Raw genomic sequence first — 21379 nt, 5'->3', positions numbered from 1 at the left:
CAAAGACACCAAAATTCCTCCCTTTTATGTGTGTAATGAACCTTGCACACATATATCCTAAGGAAATAGAGAAATGAATTAAGATGTAGTCTCAATTTTATTTTTCATGCAATTGTTAAAATAAGTAACATTGGAAAAGATGTAAATATCCATTGATAGAGGATTCAAAAAAAGGGGAATACTATTGAGCTTTTAAAGGCATAATATAAATTTGTATTTGTTGATAAAGAAGTGAGTTTGTGATAGCTATATCTGTTTAAAAACAGGTACCATACAGCAGGACTAGTCTGAAACTTTTAAACAGCAGGAGCCGTTTGCTGAAGCTAGATCACCCTGATTCATGACACCCATTTGTTCACTTTTAGGGAATTATGTGAGCCAGCTAGTAAATCACTGGTAGTTTGAAATTGGCCAAGGTGAGAGTATTTACCCCCTGGAAATTAGTAAACAGACACTACAAATCAGTCCCCGCCCCACCCCAACCCTGGTTTACCACACAACACTGTGCACATGTGTGTAAGCACATATACGTAGAAAACCTCTGCTAGCATACCCCAAACATAATCCTGGACTTATGTTTGTGTTTACTTCCCCCCTTTTAAAATAATTTCATGTATCATCTGAATATATTGCAATCTAATTACTGGATACTCAGCTACGTACCCTAATTTGTGCCTATTTTATCTGCTTATTTAAACATTTCTATTGATTCCAGGCAATTTCCTTTTCCTTTTTTTTCCCTAAGAGATAGGTACTGCAAAGTATACTCAGACAACTGCCAATATTCCAATATCTGTAGACATAGTTACACATGTGTTAAACAAATGAGTACTGCTTCCTTCATCTATAAGTATTCCTTCATTTACTAATGCAATAAACACCTGTGCTACTGGGCTTCTAGTATATGCCACACGGAGTTCCAGTTATCATTGTATCAACTAATCGCTACAGTGGTGAACAGTGTCACATGGTGTTTCATAGTTTTAAAGTGCTTGAATTATTTGATCATCCGAATAACAATAAAGTATATCATTATTCCTGTTTTACAGATAAGGAAACAGAAACTTGGAGAGGTTAGGTGCCTTAGCCACACTCTTGTCTTCTGCTCCCAACCTATTCTTTTTCCTGGTATACCTGGGGGATTCCAACCCTTTCATGGCTAAGGACATAATTTATATTTTTTTTTTCTAAGGACTTCATGTGTTGGAAGCAGTAGCAACTAGTTATGTTAGCCTTGCAGTCATCACTACAATCTAAATTAAGGACGTATTCTTCAGTCAAAAAAGGAACTCTGTATCCATTAGCTGCCTATCCACATTCCATCTTCCCCCTTCCCTCAGCCCTACGCAGCCACTAATCTTCTTTCTTTCTCTATAGGTTGACCTGTTCTGAACATTTCCTAGAAATTGAATCTTTTTTTTTTTTTTAATTTGGGGGGGGGGGGGGTCAGGTAATTATTTATTTATTTATTAAATGGAGGCACTGCGGATTGAACCCAGGATCTTGTGCGTGCTCTACCCTTGCCCCTCCAGAATCATATTATATGTGGCTTTTTGCAACTGGCTTAGCGTAACATTTTCACTTAATCTTTTCAAGGTACATCCATATTGTAGCATGTGTCAGTACTTCACTACCTCCTATTGTTTATCCATTCATTATTGATGGGCATTTGGATCGTTTTTACTTTTTCTCTATTATGAATAATGCTGCTGTTAACATTTGTGTACAAGTGTTTGTGTGGACATGTTTTCATTTCTCTTGGGTATATACCTAGAGGTGGAATTTCTGGGCAACATATAATAACTCTGTGTTTAATATTTTGAAGAACTATCAAAGTGTTTTCCAAAGTGACTGTGCCCTTATAAATGTCTTTTGAAGTACTGACTAGCAGATGCATCTCAGGCTGGGTATGAATAGATACCACAGCTGCTTTCCAGAATGGTTCATTGAGGTAAGAGACATTGCATCATAAAAGAAGAAAGAGATCATGGTGAATTCAGAGGTCCTCCCAGGACTCAACCCCCTAATCTGTGATCTAGGAGAGGAATATTTGAACATTTCCTTTTTTGTTAGTGTGGCAAATTTAAATCTCAGTGCTATGGGAGCTCAGAAAATATCCTGGGACAGAAAATGCCCTGCATAATTCACAATATATAATGTAGAGAAAAAAAAAATCCTGAACTCAAGTCAAACCTTGGTGCCATGTGACTCTGTCTTTATCTACAAAATGAAGATGATAATATTGGCCCTAGGAGATCAAAAAAGATAATATATTTTAAAATTTTTTGTAACCAGAGAAAGCAAGTAAGTACGCAGAAGTTCAGCTGAATGAACCTGAAAAATGACACCACACACTTGGCATGTGGATATGCACCAACTGATTCCCTATTTATGAGATTAGGATTGAGATTTTTATGTTTGAAGGTGGGTGTTTGCCTACAAGAGTCCACATTTCCAAATGCAATTAAACCCTTGCCCAGAAAGAACTTCATTTGCTACAGATGTTTATTTATTTACCAACTGTGTGAGAATTCAAAGGCAGGCAGTAGCCTACTACTCTTCCAGACCAGTTGCTTGAAAACCAGTCTGTGGTCCTCTGCCACTCATTTTGGCTTTGATGACTATAAATTAGTTGAGATTTGTATTATTTTTCAATTGTATTTTTCAATATAGTGGCAAAAGTAAATGTATCCATTCACTGAGTAGTGATTTATTGAGACATTTTGATGAGCCTGACATTTGCTAAGCATTAGGATACAATGCTGAACAAATCGGTCCTGTTTCTATCTTAATGCTATTTTACAGTCTCCTGTGTCTTATGTCTAAGTGTCTTGTGGTCTTTGTTACTTGCCATGATCCATGGATGGCATTACTGTATTTGCTTTAAAAATGTAAAATAAAGTAAGAGGTTGAATTTGAACACTAAAATATATAAATGGGAAATAACACAAGGACCAAGAAAGACTTTGATACTGATTCAGATCTGTTGCTACTTTCCTAGATGACCTTGGGCAAGTTACTTAACCTTTCTGAGTCTGTGTTTCCTCATCTGTAAAATTGTTTGAGTTGCCTCTGAATCTAGCCCTTTGGGATTCCATAACTGAAGTTTTAAGTTTGAGGTCCAAGAGCCCTTGAACTAAGTTGTCTTTCTTTTTCTTTGCACTTTTCATCATTCCATCTCAGTTCGTTCATGTGGCTCTGTCCACTTCTCTTAACTATCATCTTAGTCCAAGTCACACCATCTCACTGTTGGACTTTTCTGCAGTAGCTTCCTAACTGGCTGTTCCTTCTCCGCTCACTCCCTGCAACCCATTCTTCACGTGGCAACCAGTGCTATCTATTTAAAATGGTAAATTAAATCATGTGTCTCCTCTGGTGGAAATCCTGGAAGTGTCTCCCATTATTATTAGAATAAAATTTCAATTCCTATATGTTTGGCTGTCTGCTTGTTGCTTTTAACCTTATCGTGTTCCATTTGCTTGCTCCTGGCGATGAAATTTTCCAAGTTTCTTTCAGACATTCTCATAGAGCATTTCCTTTCTATTCTAAAGCCTTCACATACTCTCCTTTCAACTTTGCCCCTCATGCCTTCATTCTACAGCAGTTAGCTCAAAAGTCAGTTCTTCAGGAAGCATGTTCCCCCTCCCTCCAAACAGATTGAGTTAAGATCCCTGTCACATACTCTTTCATATTACCCTGTACTTCTTTTTCATGGTACCCATTCCAAAGCAACTAAGTCATTACTTGTGTAATTATTTACTTAATTATCTAGCTAATTAGTTATTTAATATCTGTCGCCTTCTCTGAAAGGAGATTTCCATAGAGACAGGCACAATTTTATTTGCCACTGTATCTTTAGTGCCTAGAAGAAGGCTGTGAGCATATTAGGTGTTTAGTAAATACTCAGTGAATGAATGAATGGATATAGTAAATGCCTAAAGTTTCAGTCTTTACATCAGCTCTGAGATTATTCTGTATGAGAGAGCATGGCATGTATATGAGGGAGTTCTAAGGAAGCATAGGCTTTTATCTCTACGCAGTTATTGATCTCTGTTTTTATACTAAGCTTCCTTATTCCATCTCTTTTAGAAACAAATATCTACCAAACTTTGTGGTCTGGGCACTGTGCTGGGTGATAAGGACCCAAGCCCTGACTTTGGGCTCACAGTTTAGCAGGAGATCAGTCAGAACCTTAAATAATAATTCTACATTGGTTAATGTCGCAAGTGAGATCCAGAGAAACTGCTAATGTGGTTTAGAAGTGAGAGAAATTACTTCAGAATGAGAATAGTCAGTTACATCTAGACGGGTAGTGTCAAGGTTAGGTCTTGGAGGATTTCTGTGATTTGGCTACTTTGCAGGTGGGTAAGAAAAGGCACTACAGAGTGGGTCCACGACTGAATGCTTGCCCCTTGTCAGTTATGACAAGTGGAGTCAAATCTATAATCAAGAGGCTAGAATTATTGATTTTTACCCTACACAGCTCTTGACCTTTTAAAATTTATTCTATTTTTTGATTCACACAATTACATATAATAAAATTCAGTTCTTGTGCAAAATCTATGAATTTTGGCTTATCCATACAGCCATGTAACAGTCACAACAGTTGAGATGCAGAAAAGTTTCACCACCCTCCAAAATTTCTCTCATGCTGCCACTGTACAATCAGCTTCCCCCACCACAAGCCCCGAGCCAACCTCCCATCAGTTTTCTGTTTCTGTAATTCAGCCTTTTCCAAAATGTTATATAGATGGAATCATAAGGAACTGGGCTTCTTTTACATAGCATAATGCATTTGAGATATATCCACATCGTCAGGCATATCAGAAGGCCTTTCCTTATTGCTGAGTAATATTCCGTTATAAAGATCTGCCACAGTCTGTTTACTCATCAACAAGCTGAAGTTCACTTGGCTGCTTGAAGTTCTTGGCAATTATGATTAAGGCGGCTGTAAACATCTGTGGATAGGCTTTTGTTTGAACATGAGTTTTCATTTGTCTTTGGTAAATACCTGGAACTTATATTGCTAGGTTGTTTTGTAAGTGTATATTTAACTTAATAGGAAAACCTCAAACTGTTTTCCAACGCCATTGTGCTTCATTTTGCATTTCCATCAACAATGAATGAGCGTTCTAGCTGCTGCATATCCTTGCTAACACTTGCTATTCTCCATTTTTTTAATTTTACCCATTCTAATAGGTATGTAGTAGTATCTTGTGTGATTTTCAATTTGCGTTTATCTAATGACGAATGATTTGGGGCATTTTTTCATATGCTCATTTATTTGTATATCCTCTTTGGCAAAATGTTTGATGTAATCTTCTCTCCCTTTGTAAGTTATTTATTTTCTTATTAAATTTGGAGGGGTCTTTATATATCCTGGATCTATCTTTTATCAGATATGTGAGCTTTTAGATTTTTTTTTCCCCCTCATCTGTGGCTTGTATTTTGCTAACCTTTAATTTTTCCAGTTATTTTCAAGTCCTGTGCCTTGGACCATCATCGGATCTACCATCATTCTCTTCTTCACTCAGTGTATTTACAGGGCTTCTTGGCTTTTTTAGGCAAAGTGGGGGGTATGAAGATGAAAGGGACAATTGTCCTATTAACAAAGAGCCTTCAGGTAGTTGGAAAGGGAATCCAAGTAGCTAATCATCTATGAGCCCCGGGCTGATGTTTGAGTACCACAAGGGATGTGTGGGTACTGTACTGTACTGCAGAGGATTGCTATTCATTGAGGTTTCTTGTTATTAAAATACAAGGCTCCAAAAGAGAGAAGCAGTAAAGGTTTTGGGTAATTAAGTTCCAGAAACTGTAATAAAGTGGCTGCCCCCTCTATGGCCCAGTGTGTTATCAGTGATGGTGATGGAGCTTGGGGGATGGAAAAGGAACAGGCGCCGGACAATGTCCTTCTCATTTTGGTAAATCACAGTCCTCTAATCCAACAATTGTGGAGCAAAAGGACCACATCAGAAGCAATTGGCTTCCTTGCTTCCCCTACCCCTGAGCCCAGGTTACTGTAATTGTCTCTTTTGTCTTCATTTGTGGTCCACATGTATAAAAGCAGAGATAACAAATGGACAAAGAAACCCCATTTCTTGACACACATGGAGTTACAACCCATCAGACAGCCGCAGGGAGCACAAACGTCTTCCCTAACCCAGCCTTCATCTCTGCCGTGGTTATTATTAATATGTGTCACTTCATATGTCAGCGTTTCTTACCCTGTATAACCCTAGCCTCCCATTCTCATGCTGTGCTAAATCATCCCACACCCTGTAATCCAACCCCAGCTTGTTTACAGACCAGTTATAGCTCCTGTGCCCTCTGCCTTTACTTACAATGTTCCATCAGCCTGGACTCCTCCCTCTGTATCTGTCAGTGCACATTCTGTTCATTTTTCAGGCTTAAATCAGGTGCTAGCTCTTCTGTGAAGGCTCTATTGAACTTCCCACCCTCCCCTACAGTCAGAATTAAGGGCTCCTTCTGCCCTCTTATGACATATTGTATCTTTTTCTTTTTAGCGTTTACTTTATTTTGCTTTGCATTGAGATTAATTATTTGCCTGTCTACACTCTCTAGATAGTGAGACCTTTGAGGGCAGAAACCATATCTTCCCTGTGTCTTTATCCCCCCATTGGAGCCGATTATAAACTGTTGCATGTAGCAAGTTCTCACTGAAGGTTTATTGATTGAAAGACATGGCATAATCCACAGTTCCTCTTGTTTTGTGACCCAGACAGAAGTGTCTGAGTGGCTGATAGTTGTAACTGGAGGTGACAGGGTGATCGGGTATGTTCTAAGCAAATGCAGTCTTGTTTCCCTATTGGCTGTGATTATGTTCCCCTGTCTAGAATAGGAGAAGGGTGATTTGATTTTGAGTAATAAGCGGCCCAGTTCTAATCGTGTACCTTAAATGCCTTCCATTGTTCTGCTTAAGGTGATTTTCTACCAGCATGAAATGTTCTCCTTCCCAGACAGTTGATGGAGGAGCTGAGTCATGCCTGATATACTTAATAAGACAGAGGCAGCTAATGCCCCAGGGAGCTGCCTTCGAAGACAAGCTGACTTTTCTGACTCCTCTGCTTTTTAAAAGCGGGTGTTGGGAGAGAAAGTTGAGCATGAATATAGCTTCAGAGTCTCCATTGGAAACAAGACTACATGATGACAATCTCTAATTCAGACAGATGTAATCTGCCCCACTGCCTCTTGGCTATGACATGTGCCTTCTGATGTCGGAAACTGCTAATCAAGGATTTTATGCTCCTCATTAAAGAAACTCATTCAGTTTGTTCCACTTTCTATTAATGAGTGCCCACCCACTCCCACTCCTGTCCTTGAAAAACTGGCTTGATTTTACATTTTTAAGATTCAGGCTAGAAAACTCTTGAAGTTAACCTTGTTTATAAATCCATCATATAATAGAGATGGAAAGGGGTAGAGATCACCTGAGCTTACCTTCTTCTGGTATTACACATGAGAAAACCAAACCCATGAAAAGGGAAGTTACTTGGCCACAGTCAGGGTTAAATTTTAGACCCTGGAATGAGGCAGATCTGTGTAAGAATCTTTCTCACTTACTTGTTGTTGTTAAAAAGATAAGCTAAAGCATATTAAATATTTTAAGAGTTTATTTGAGCAAGAATGGATTCAAATTGGTCAGCACCAAACTGGAACTGCTTAGAGCACTCTGCAGAGGTGAGCCAGGGCAGGGACAAGACTCCTACAGAGAAGAGGTGGGAAGCCAGACAGGGAGTTATTTGATTGGCTATTGCTTAAGGGGTTGCATTAGTTGAGAATGTCTAGTTGGCTGTTTGTAACTGGCTGTCCTTAGCTTTTGATTTTCTTGACCTTGAGGCATTCTATGCTTGGGCTTTGGTTTGCTTCTGTAGGCTTCCAAGACATTACAACCACCGCAGTCTAATGGCCTCCTTGTTTAATTAATTGAACACTGTGTAATCCTGCAGACACTCTCTTTATTTATCTAAGACTCCTGTTCCTCATTTGTTAAGTGGGGAAAATAATAAAACCATCTGAAAGAGTTGTTATGAGAATTAAAAGAGATAATAAATGTGAAGCACTGTAATACTTGGCATATGGAAAGCATTTAATATCAGGTGACCATAGTAGTAGTTCTTACAGTAACAGTGGTCTCACTGGCAGAATTGGTGCAAGAAATCCAGGCTCCTGACCCAACGTTGTTATTCTCCATAGGGAATAGCACTATATGTATCTCAGGGAGCCATGCCACTCGCTGAGCCTCTCTTTCCAAATCCTACAATGGGGCAAAAACCCCTACCCTATGATCAAAGAGTATAATGTGTCTGAAATTGCCATGTAATGTATAAATTACTGTAGATTCTGTTAATAATTACAGATTTGTAATCTCTGATGGGATGTGGCAGTGAGAAGAAGGCAATGAGTCCTAAGTAATGAGTTTGGAACATTTTCCTGACTTAAAGGGTATGAAAATAAAAAAACTGTGTTTCTAATAAACCACCTTCATTATCGATTTCTCCATGAGGCAGGGAACCACAGCACTGAGGGGCTGAAAGTACCCAGAGAGGAGTGTCACTTTTCCCATGGGATATATGCCTTGGATTGACACACATACCACACACACAAAGCGTATATATCCACGGACGGTTAGAGTTGTACCATGAAGCTCCTAGAAGCCCTCTTGGTGTGACTGCAAACCCCTTTCCAGATCTAGCACCTATTTCTCTTATTTTCATTTTTCTACTTTACGGTAACTATTTGTTTTTTTTCTGTGGCAGAGCGTTGACTTATAGCCTCTTGTGAGTATCAGTGGAAGAAGAATGTTGGCACCATGTGCAAGAAGGCTGACCACAATAGGGATATGAGATGAGAGATTCTACATTTGATTTCTTTGGAGTGTTTGCTCTTGCTTCGTATATTCAAAGTTTATTCTCTTTTGTTTTCTATGTTTTAAGAGCTTTGGAGTTCAGAAAACTGGGTTTGTTTTTTCTGCTTTCTCTTCAGCAATAAATATGTAAGAGGCAAATGTCTTCAACCTTAATACTGAGTCAGGAAGCTGAATATAGGCATAAAAATTCAACCTCTGACATACCAGGAGAAAGGAAATACACAGACTGCCATAAATGTAGTGAGCACTCCCTTTGTAGTTGGTTTTACAGGCAGAAGTCGTGTGTGATGTGAGGCAAATAACTACAATTCTACAAGGTTTCGTCTCACCTCTGCTACTAACCCAGTATTTCACTCAGGCGTTCCTTCACCCTGCTGGTCTCACAGCCTACCCTGTATAATGTGTCCTGGAACTGGATGATTTGTGAGGCCCCCTTCCAGCTCCAACATGTAGTGGTTTTCTCAGGTGCACAGTGGATTATAGGTGACTTAAACATTCAGAAACGTGGACCATGAATGAATCTTGGCATTTATCTTCCCAATTCATTGCTCCTCTCCTTGGGATCTGACACTCTTCTCTAGATGAAGGACCGCTGAGACCCCAGCCCCTTGGAGCCCCAGCCTCATGAATTCTTCCTACCACCCCATCACCATTCACTTCCCGACATTGCCCACACCTCCATTTCTAATGCTTTCTGCTTTTGATGCTTGTTTCACCTGGTTTTTCTCTCAGAATCTTTTGTTTTCTGCTTGTCACTACCAGCCTTCAAGAAAAATCTGCATGCTTGACACATTATTAAAATTGAATGAGGCTGCGCTGGCATTTCGCAGGTGACGCTTCTCTTAAATGCACTGGCAGGATTGTAGCCCGTGTCTCTTCTTCTGGCAGGTGATGAAGATCTCAAACACCCTTTTACTCCAGGCAACTTCTTGAGAATTTCTGGGGAAGTTGCTGTCAAAGCTTACAAGATGCCTTTTTTTTTCTCCTTTTTTCTTTTTTTACTTTGTAGTTGTGTATAGCATATAGTTGCTAATCTGGAGGCATGGAAATCTATAGCTTTTAATTGAAAGCTGAAGGCCCCTAATGCATTTTCACTGAACAAGTCTCCCTAACCCTCCAACTGGGACGTGAGATATGGGGATAGAGACCCATGGGGTATGTGGAAGGCTTTTAATTTCCTTCATGGGGAAGAGTGATTGCTTGGCCATCTTTATAAATTAAAATACACGTTCTGCATATTAGGACTCAAGTCCTGAATTTTGGATTTTCTGTCCTGGCTCTGGTAAAATGCAATAAAAACTCAAAAACAAATGCACAATAAGTCACTTCCCCTGCTCTCTTTCCAGATCTGAATTCCCTCATCTGTAAAAATCAACGTAATAATTGTAGCTAAAATTTATTAAGTTTGTACTATGAACCCAAGCATGTGGTATTTTCACATATGATCTTTTTAACCTCTGTCAGTAGTTCTTTTATTAGCTTTGTATTTTGCTTCATGTATTGTTACAAGATCCTGGGGTACTGGGTCTTTCTTTCCAGGTGCCACACCTGTGGGCAGCGTTGCTACCTACTTTGATTTCAGCCTCAAGGATAAGACCCATATATCAGCTTCTTCACCTGAAAATGAGAGGAAGGAGAACTGGGTGGCTTGATCATGTAGAATACATGTAAAGTTACCTTCTATGGTTCCCAGTTACTGTTATCTGGTCCAGTCTTTCTGGATTTGCTTTTTTTTTGCCTATTTCAACCCCTGTTTTGAAGAGGAATATACTATTGTACTCTTTACATTCCCAATACTAACTGGAAATGTTTGAGCTGATACATAGTTTACTGGTATGATGTAGTAGAAAGAACATGACATTTGGGTTGAAAAGAAGTGATTCTGTGCTTGCCACTCATGAGCTCTATGCCACTCATCAAGTTAGCTCTCTGGGCTTAGTTACCCCATTTGTAAAATGAGACAATTGTTCTAAATGTTTTGAAGACTCCCTTGTCGTCTAAAACCCTCAAACGCTGTGTGAGAGGTGAGTCCCCATAGGTTACATGTTAACAACGTTCTTTGGACCATACTTAGTTTGAAATTATCCACCCTCAGTTTGGAATCAAGAAAGAGAAGAATGTAATATTAATAATAGTGAGGACTACTGAATAACTCTCTGTTAAACACATTAAAAGCATTGTCCCTTCAGTCTTTAAAACAAGCTTTCTTGGACTCATAGGAGTATTTACTTCACTTGCACACACTCACATGGCTAAGAGGAAGCAGAATAAGACTTTGAACTGGGATTGTTGGGTTCCAGAGGCTCCATAGGGAAAGTAGTAGTTTTGGGGGTATGAGACCTGGTTTGGTCCCTCCCCACCTCTACCTTATATTGTTAGCCCATCTCTCCAACCTGTCTCTCATCCTCTCTTAGCTTCTTTCACTTCATCTGTGCAATGGGGACGTTACCAGCTATCTTACTGGAACTGAAGGCTGCAACCACATCTGGGATTGTATGATGATGTGCAAAATTCTTTTACTTCCAATGCTGATGATCTGTTTCTTGAATGGAAATTCGAAGGCAGAGACCATGCTTTTTGCTGCATTTTGTTTATAGTCCCTCGCACTCATAGGGCCCTGAGTAAATACTGTGTAATAATGAAAATAAAAGAGAGCAAAGGCTGCTTGATTATTATATGAGAATAGTAATTGGATATTTACATCTTAATCATGGATTAGAAAAAATTGCTTGGGGGAAAAAGAACATAAAAACCAGCTAATGACTACTTAGAGTAGTACTGTGTCACACTTGACATAAGCCAGTTTATTTATTGTCACAACAGCCCTGCAAAGAAAATCATTCCCTTCAGCCACATAAGGATGTTCATTATAGTGATTTTTTTTTTAGAAGAAAATAATGGAACCATGGTACAGGGCAGTACACCCATAATCCATTCTTTAGCCTGCTAACCCCTGCTGCCACTTTGATGAGAGAAGCCTTTTCTGGGCGGCTATTAGATGATGCCATTCCGTGTTCCGCCTTATTATTCACACAGCGCAGGAAGGGTGGCTGTTGGGCCTTTCTCGGACATTAACTCGTGATGATCATGGCTCTCTTTGTTGGTGCTCCAAAAGCCAGTTGGGAAATGACTTGATGGAGACCAAAAAAGAGCCCGGAGACCTGCAGCAGCTCCTCTAGACCTGAGAGCTGTAAAATTTTCCTAGAGAACCCAGGATTTTTTTCTCCAAGTCCTCTGCCGCAAGGAAAACTTTGTAGAAAGTGATGCTCATGTTCACAAACTAAGAGAGGGCCCTACTGGTACTGAATGAAAACGAAACAGTGTAGAGATCCTAGAGCGTTGATCCTGTAACAATAATTAGACTTGGAAAGATCTCAACTCTACGTCCTCCTTCAGATGATTTGAATTTGTAACACTTCAAGTATCACCTACTATGGTGTGTATTCTGTATTTAAACTTCATAGGTTTGGTTGCTTTTATCTGTGAGGGTTTATTTTCCTTTTTCACTCCTTTTTTTTTCTTTACTTTTGTGCTTCCCTGATAATGACTTTCTCTACTTTTTTTTTTTTTTTAATAGCAAGGACTACCGCTTCTAATTGATATAAAATAGCAAGTCTTTAGGTCTGTGGAAAGATAAATGCCCAGTGTCACAGGAAGGATTAGAACACAATCTGGAATAAAACTTGTTCTAGCAACAAATTCTAACAACACTTGCAAAACTGAATTTCTGACTTGCGGATCCTCACCCTCCCCCAAGCAGCTTTCTGAATTTGGCATTCTTTCCTTGTCTGGCAAATCTTATTATTTGCTCAGAGCTCTTTCTTATTTTTTTCCATATTATTCAATCAGTAAAACTCCCTTCTTTGGTGGGAGTAAGGTATGTCTAATGATCTGGTCCAGGAAAGCCATCTGCCAGTTATTAGCTCAGTACTTTCAAACAGTACAGGCAGCCTGGGGATGTCTGGTGGGTGCCCACAGCCGCCTCAGCTTTCCTCCCCCACCAGGAACTTCTCTCTCTCTTTTGATGGCTTTAGTTGACAACTATTAAATTTCAGTAACATTTTCTAGACTTTTGTTTGAGTAGCTTTCCTCTGAATAAAAACTAAGTTTTAATAATATATTCCACTTAAATCATACTCCAGGAAACACAGTTTGTCGATTTTTTTTTTAAAACTGGTGGCTTATTAATAGGACACTACTGAAAAAAAAAAAATCCAGATAGTTTTAGTATTTTTTCCACGAAGGAACAAAAAGGACTATATTTTTAACTGTAAATAGTAATCAGAGACCTAAACTCATGCGGTGGATAAAACCTCAGAAATAGTTCAACAATCCACTTATTATAACAGATGAAATAGGACATTGTTATCAATTAGGATGATGATCAGCTGTGAATAAAGAGGCTCCACAGGGGTTTAAATTAATTTCCCCATTGTTAATGTGCATATGAATCGCCTGGGGATCTTGTTAAACTGCAGATTCTGATTCAGTAGGTCTGGTGGGGCCTGGAAGTCTGCAGGTCTGACAAGCTCCCAAGGGATGCTGCTGATGATAGCGGGTTGTGAGCCACACTGTCAGTAGCAAGGACATTAGAAGATAACATATTTCTCATGTAAAATCTAGAGGCAGAAAGTTCAGGGCTACTAAGGCAGCTCCATACCTCATTCAAGGTCCCCTCGCCTTTCCCTTTCCCTTTCCACCATCTTTAGGGTGTGGCTTCATTCTCATGGTCCATAAGGTAGCTCCAGCTGTCAGGCATGTTCCCAGCAGCAAGGTGGAAGAAATAGGGTGCTAGCAAGATCACAGGAAATAGAGGGGTATGCCAGTATTTCTCAAGGAAAGTTTCTGCAATCTACCATGTGAGGATTTCAAACATATTCCATTGACCAGATCTTAGCCACCTGATTGTGTCCAGGTGAAAGGGAAGCTGGGAAATACAGCCTTTATTCTGAATGGTTATGTGCCCAACTGAAAATTCCCACGCTGCCTAGAAGAAGAAGAGTGTGGGGACATGGAAAATGGGACATGTTTAACAGTCTCTGCCGTAGACCTGGAGAGAGAGGAAATCATTTTCCAAAGGTCACGCAGATTAACTGTAAATGGTACGTGCCTAGAACTTCATAGTTTCTATGATACTTTATATCCTAGGCTCATCCTGTTCTCACAGCTACTCTGTCCTATTATAATCTTTATTCTTGAATGTGGAAACTGAGGTTTATAATGGTTGAGGGACTTTCCCTGAGTATCTTCTTTAACATTACACACTCCTGACTTCCCCCACCTCCTCATTCCTGATCCCTTTTACCACGTTCAATGCTTTTCTTTGATCCATTGGCTTATCACTTTACAATGTACTCTATACTTTTCTTATTTAGCATGTTCATCCCTGCGTTAGAAGGTGAGCTCCGTAAGACCTTTGTTTCATTCACGCATGCACCCTGAGCACCTGCTTTAGTACTTGGCACATGATAGGGTGCTCAGTATATAGGTTTTAAACGAATTAATAAAGCTAATAGGTGTCAAAGCCTGCCTTTGAATCATGTCTGATATCCCCAGCTCTGATGCCCTGTGGTCTGTGCCACATGCCTTCTCTATTAGGACCCCTGCTAATGTTTCTGTGTTGGACACTCTTATCTTGCTTCATAAACTGGCCCACACTTACTTTGTTGATTTTTGTCTTCATGCTACTCAGTGTTGCTACCCAGCCTCACCAGTTTGCTCACACCTTGGATTTTCTCCAGATCATAATCCCAGGCTAATGTTTCCTGAGGAGTACCATATATATGGCTAGAAAAACAAAGTTAATCAAAACGACCAGAATGGTTGTAAAACCAGCCCTTCCAGTAGACTTAGTCCTTGCCCTCACGCTTAGATAGGAACACTAGATCATGTTGATGGGAGTTTTTAAAGTGGCTTTGTCCACACTGGGTTCCAGGGTGGGGTATTAAAAGGTCCTGGTTCTTATCTCAATCCAATCTCAGGACTACCACCTCCACCCACACTCTACATAGACTATGCTATACTATATTATAGTATGCTAATACGACTGTAGTGTAGGCAGGGAAGCCTGTTTTAAGTTGGTTCATTCATTCTACCAAGTATTTTTCTTTAATTAATTTTGTGTCTATGTCTTTGTTTTCTAAGATTGTTAACTTCTTGGCGGACAAGGACTCATTCAGGTTTATCGTGCGGCTCCAGCCAGTTATGCACGAGCTACTTTCATACGTCTGGCCCTTTGATTCCCATGCAGCACTGCAAGATGGGCGTCCTACACACGGAGAATCTGAATTTGAGGGGGGAAGCATTTTGCCCAGCGTCATCTGGCAAGCAAGTGGCACAGGGAAAATAATTACATATAAAAGCTAATTCCACCTTAAGTCTTCTAATATTTAAAACTTCTCCTCTTTTTTTGCCACTATAGCTGAACTTGAGTTCTTATATCTACATGTTTCTCTACCATAGCACCCAGCACAGTGCCTTGCTCGCAGCAGGTTTTCCGTAAATATTTAATAAATACAAATATATGAGTAGCTTTCCTGTGAGAAATGTCTTGCTTTGAATATGGGAACATAGCTTTGGGACAAGCCTCCCAGATCCACGTTCAGGCAGCTTTTACTTGTGTTACCACTCAGGCAAAAGTAAGTCAATTAATCTCTCTGTCTTGGTTTCCTGGCATGTAATGTGGGAATGGGCATGAAAGCCCACGAGGGTGTTGTGAGGTTAATTAGTTAAAATGTATACCCTGCTATATAAATGCTAATTGCTGTCGGGAGCGTGGGTTGGGTTTTCCAGTGACTTGGCTTTGTGGCGGCTTTGCGCATTTCCATTAGTCCTCTGTGCCACCAACAGCAGCCTTAAGAAATCCTTTGGCGGAGGGGAATGATGACTTTGTGGTTTCCCCATGTTCCCGATGTAGAGAAGACTTCCACTATGGAGTAAACTGGATAAGAAGGGACATTTTAAACAAAAAAGTAATTCACCATGCCAATAATTCACTAAATTCCCTTTGCTGTTATTAGAGACAATCTATTTGCATACCAGCCTTTCCCCTAGTCTTTTCTTCGGCTGGTGCCTGCAGTGAGTCATATAATTAATTTGGTATTACATGACACTCCAGCCCGTTGCCATAGATTTTATTTTTATTTGTTCATTGAATAATTTAAAAAGCTCTGACAAAATGCCCTCAGGTGGCTGGCTCGAGAAACTCAAAAAACCCACAGCACTAATTTCAAATGGGCAAATACTGCAAAGAAAAAACTCAGTATCATTTTTGCTAATGTTTATGAATTCTAATATGTGTGTATTTGATCCCTATTATAAAAGAGTCTGATTCTTTATATACATTTGGCCTATGAAATATTTTTCAAGGGAGATACATAGCAGGTATAATGATGTCTTTTCCCCTTGACACTGTATTGCGTCTAATTTGGTTGATGTTAAAAGATATTAAGTCTATGGAATCAGTCAAAAATCTTGGTGATTGATCTGTATTTAAATTTTAGTATGTAAGGGCCTTTAACAAGTGCTATTTTAAAACTAACTCTGTCTGCTCTTGATTTATTAAGTTATGTTATGAACGGATAAGTCTGCCCTTTTTTGTTAGTCAATACTGGTTGCTATAATAAATATGTTCCCCAAATCTCAGTGGCTTAACACAGTAGAGGTTATTTTTTGCTCAATCACAACTCCTCGGGAGTGAGATGGCTTTCCTGAGAAGCTCTGCTCTGACCAACGACAGGAATCCAAGCTCCTTCCATCTTGCGATTTTTTCAAAATTTTTCAAAATTTTCAAAAAATTTTTTTTTTCAAAAAAAATTTTTTTTTTCAAAAATTTCTGGCCTTCAAGGACCCCATGGAAGGGAAAGAGAAAGCACCAAAGATTGTTCTGGGAGTTTCAAGTTATTAGGCATTTGTGGCCACGTTCATTGGTCAGAACCAAATCGTATGGTCCCAACTCAATTTCTACGGATATGTAGTTTGCTTATGGATCAAGGAAACAAGATTAATGAATAGTTAGCCAGGCTCTGCCACAGTCTGCCCCAGTGATTACCAAAATTCCATTTCCTATTTCTTCCTAAATTGATCTGCCCAAGTCCATGCTTGTGGTTGAGATGTTACACTAGCACGCTTTTTCCATCTCCTTTTTCACAATTAGCATTCTCCTAGTTTACAAAAGGAAGATCCACCTGTCACTTATCATCTATCCTACTATTAATCATTACTTAGGGCCATAAAGACTTCCCAGGGCCAAAGTGACAATTTGTATCATTGATGTCAGAAAGTCTTCTTTAATCCAAGTACCATTACCCACCAGAAGGGCTTCCTCATGCTCTCCAATTTACCAGTGTTCCTGTTGAGAATGAGCCATGATATCAGAACTGCGGTCTACTGACCCAAGTTGGGGTGATCTGAATTAGGATATACTGTAGAGTGGGGTTGCAGGAAGGATGCTATTTTTCATTTCATAACCTTGCATCTAAAATCATCCAAGTTTGAATAGTCTTGAACTCTTGAGAGAAATGCCTTTAGGAACAGCATAAAGAGTATTTTTTATGAAATACAGAAGGCAGTAGCATCCTATTTCATCCAGACAACAAACTTAGTGTAGTACAATTCCAGACTTCATCAGCTGCCGACTGTCTCCCTCTTTCTCTTTTAAACTATACTTTATAATTCAAAAGTGAATGACTGCCATGCCAATCCATATTAATACAATTTTTGGAATGAAAAGAAATGAAATCAATACCTTTTTCTCACAGAAAGTAGGCATAATTAAGATGATTTGACACTGAGAATGACTTTGCCAATCATATTGCATGGTGGATATTGCCTTCCATCCTCCCTTCCTTTCTTTTTTTTCCCCTAATTAATATTTTAATTATTTTCAAAGCAAATCTTACACAGAGGTTTTTAAGGCCAGTATATTAAAAGGCATAACAAAATAATTGTATCCTTTTTGTCTTAATTTTCCTCATTCCCACTAGTTCTCTTCTTCAGAGATCATTTTTCAGTATTGTATTTATTTCTTCTAGCATTTCCCATCTATCGTTTGATAACCAATTTGTGTATATGGTTACTTTTCATTTAGTCAACCCTATGCATTATCTTTTCATTTTTTAAAATATAGTAAATAAGGATTGTCTCCCTGAACCTGCTATCCCTTTTGCTTCCCTTACTCATTCCTCTCTACATAATACTACTGCAATATGTGGTTGAATCAATAATAATTTAATTAATATGTCTTCAAATATTAATGAACTTTGATTATTCCACTTTTCATCTTTTGAAGTTATTAATTGCCTTGCTTTCATATGCTCACTTTAATAAATTACATCTTTTGGTAACTGGTTTTTTTTCATACTTTTCAATCGCCTTTCAGCATAATTTTTCATAGTGCTGATCTAATCAGACCATCCAGTTACAATCCAGTTATAGATAATCAATTATAAATTTTTTTCTTTATTGGGGATTTCTACTTTTTTCTACTTACACTGATTTGCCACCAAGCCCTACTGCAAAGTTGCTATCCTAGGGTCGCCTTCATTGGTATTCTGGGAATCCGTTCCCCTCTCTCTTTAATTGGATCCCTTATTCCTTGATCTCATGTTTTCATCTTTCTTGCTCTTTCTCTCATTTTGTTAACATAAATCCCCCAGAAGCGTCTTGATAAAGAGCATATAAGAGATAAAATTACTGTCACACTTAATTGTTTCATTGGGATTATATTCAAGATTGGAAATAATTTTCCTGTCGATGTATTGCTTTACTATCTTCCAGTTTCCAGTCTTATTTTTGAGAGTTTCAAAGCTACTCCGATTCCTACTCTTTTGTATGTGACTGTTTTTTTCCTTTTCCTACTTGCTGCTAGTTTATAGAATCTTTTCTTTTTCCATCCACAGGTTTTAAAAGTATTTTTGTAGTGTAAGTCTATTTTCATCAACTCTGCCAGAGCAATTGACAGGTCCTTTTAATTTAGGTACTTCAGTTCTGGAATTTGTTTTTGCTTTGAATTACTTAATTGGGAATTTTCTTTCTTCTTCTTTTTTTCTTTAATTTTTTTTAAATTTTCTGTGACTCTTCTTACCGGGATGTAGAGACTCCTGGACTGGTCTTCTAACTTCCTTGCTTATTTTCTGTTTATTTTTCTTTTTACTGTACTTTTAAGAAATTATCAAGTTTAAATTCCAAATAAACCATTCTTTAACCATGTTTTTAATTTTAATGAGCTTTTTCTCTGAATATTCCTTTGTTATATCATCCCATTCTTGCTTCATAAATGTAAAAGCTTCCTTATTTCTCTGAGGATGTTAATGATATTTTTTTCCTTAAGATTTCTTTTTCTTGAATAATCTTGGTTTTCTCAAATTTGCTTTTACAAAGTTTCTTTGGATGTTACCTTTTATAGTAATAAAGAGATTTTTCTCAGATGTCTCCAAGGCTATCTGTTCATATTTAAGAAGAAGTAATTAAGAAGCTGATTAAAAATTCTGAATGTGAGTGTGAGGCTTGTTAACCTTGAGCTTTTCTGCTGGATGATGTACCTACACAATTTGTCAAGGAACCTCGGGGACCAAGACTGTTCGATCTTTCTCCCTAAGGTAGTCGTATTTCCTACAGAAGATTCACTCACTCTCCTGCCTAGAGGGCCTGGCTGCCCCTATCCTTGGAACTCAGCAGGAAAGGTTACCGAGTGCTAGGAGAGTAGGATTGGAACAAAGGACATCCCTTTTTGACGTAAGAGAATCATCCGATTCTCCTTATTTACCACTCTCCCCATGTGCCCATTTTTAAGGTAACTGGTTACATTTGCCAAGATAGGACGGATTATTCATATTTGTAACCAGTAAATTTCATTTCTCTATGACTTAACATAGCAAAGCTCTGCTCTATGACTTGCATATCAAGGGAACCAAGCTAAAGGAGTCTCAATCTCTCTGCTTTCGTATTTGCCAGGGCAGAAGAAAAGGAAGCATGATGCTTTGGCCCTTAAAACACCCACCACAGGTGATGCTCACTACATTGCATTAGCCAAAGTGAGTCACGTGGCATCTCCTTTTTTCAGAAAAGCATAAAAGTAAAATCTTACAAAATACCTAGGAAGAAAACCCAGAAATATTGGGTGTACAGCACAAGTGATTACTTATCTTAGTGTGATAGTTTCTCCTCCTGGGTCTTTTCTGCTTTCTGCATTACACATTGGTTTGTTCTCTAGCTTTCCCTTCCTCACTTGGGATTTTTCATTTTAAATGGGCCAGGCTGGTCACCACTTGTCCATTTTGATGTTGCTCTTGTCCTCTGTTCTTGCTATTACTTGGGGTTATGTCCTGAAAAGTTATTTTAGTTTTAGTGGAGTTTCATAAAGGAGTGAAATTGGATGCATATACTTAATCTGATATATTTATCTGAAAAATGGTGGTTATAATTTCCTATAAACTAAATGAGCCAATTCTGCAATGTTGTGGTTTTAATGAAAATATATTTAACGAGTGTTAAAAGATAGATGTTTTATAAAAAATATTTTATTACCATTTATATGAATGTGAACATTTTGATCTTTCCAGTTCTTTTCTCCGTGTGTTGGATTTTAAAAGATGTTTCTAAATGAAAGCATAGCCATTATAACTAATAGTAATTTGTTGAGTCTTGGAAAAGTCAGTTTGTTAAATTTCCCAGAGATCTATTTATTTACTTAGGAATTTATTGCCCACTTACAAGCCTTTTGCAAGTCCTAAAGCTTCAAATTCTTTAGTTTTTATCAAAACTAAAGCAGCCACTAATTTAGTTGTTCTATCAGTTATCCGCTGCCCCCAAAATGTTGCCTAACAACCACACACTTCATTTAATTTATTACACATGTATTTTTGCTCGTAAGTCTATAGATTGCCTGGGCAGCTCTGCTGACATAAACTTGGCCCCGTCGATGCAGGCTGGGCTTGCTCTTGCATCTTTGGTCTGCTGTGGAAAGGCCTGCCAGCTGTGCTTCTGGAGCGGGCAGCTGCCAGCTGGAGTGCCTCAGCTCTACTCCACGTGGTCTCTTATTTACTAATCAGATTCCCTGGGTATTTTTAGTCAGTTTGGGCTGTCTAATCTAGTACCAATAGACATGCATGACTAGCCCAAATTGAGATGTGCTGTAAGGGTAAAATATATTGAATTTTGAAGACTTATTACCCCCAAAAAAGAATGTAAATATAAAATAGCTTATTAATATTTTGTGATGTTTTGGGTATTTCAAGTTTACCAAAATACTTTATAAAAAATAATTTCACTTGCTTCTTTTACTTCTTTAATGTGGCAACTAGGGCATCTAAAATGAACTGTGTGGCTCATATTTTATTGCTATTTGGCAGTGCAGATGTAGTCCCCAAATCAGGAGGCCAGGGGAGAACTTGGAGTCTTAGAGGGTTGTCTTTTCGGTTGTAATTTTCTCCTGAGAACCTCCCTTGTCCCCAGAGGAGTGAAAGCACGTGGCTTCTTTTCCAGGTGAGATTC

General features: G+C 38.7%; 1 protein-coding gene across 2 annotated transcripts in view; it reads left to right on the top strand.

The window, feature by feature from the left end:
- IL1RAP (interleukin 1 receptor accessory protein) overlaps positions 1-21379 on the top strand; it is a 116135-nt gene that overhangs the window by 56074 nt on the left and 38682 nt on the right. The gene's annotated exons all lie outside the window — the stretch shown is intronic.

The sequence above is a fragment of the Camelus bactrianus genome, chromosome 1, assembly GCF_048773025.1.
Source record: "Camelus bactrianus isolate YW-2024 breed Bactrian camel chromosome 1, ASM4877302v1, whole genome shotgun sequence".
Taxonomy (NCBI): Eukaryota; Metazoa; Chordata; class Mammalia; order Artiodactyla; family Camelidae; genus Camelus; species Camelus bactrianus.
Note: the sequence above shows the minus strand (reverse complement) of the source record. Positions and strands in the feature narration are given on the sequence as shown.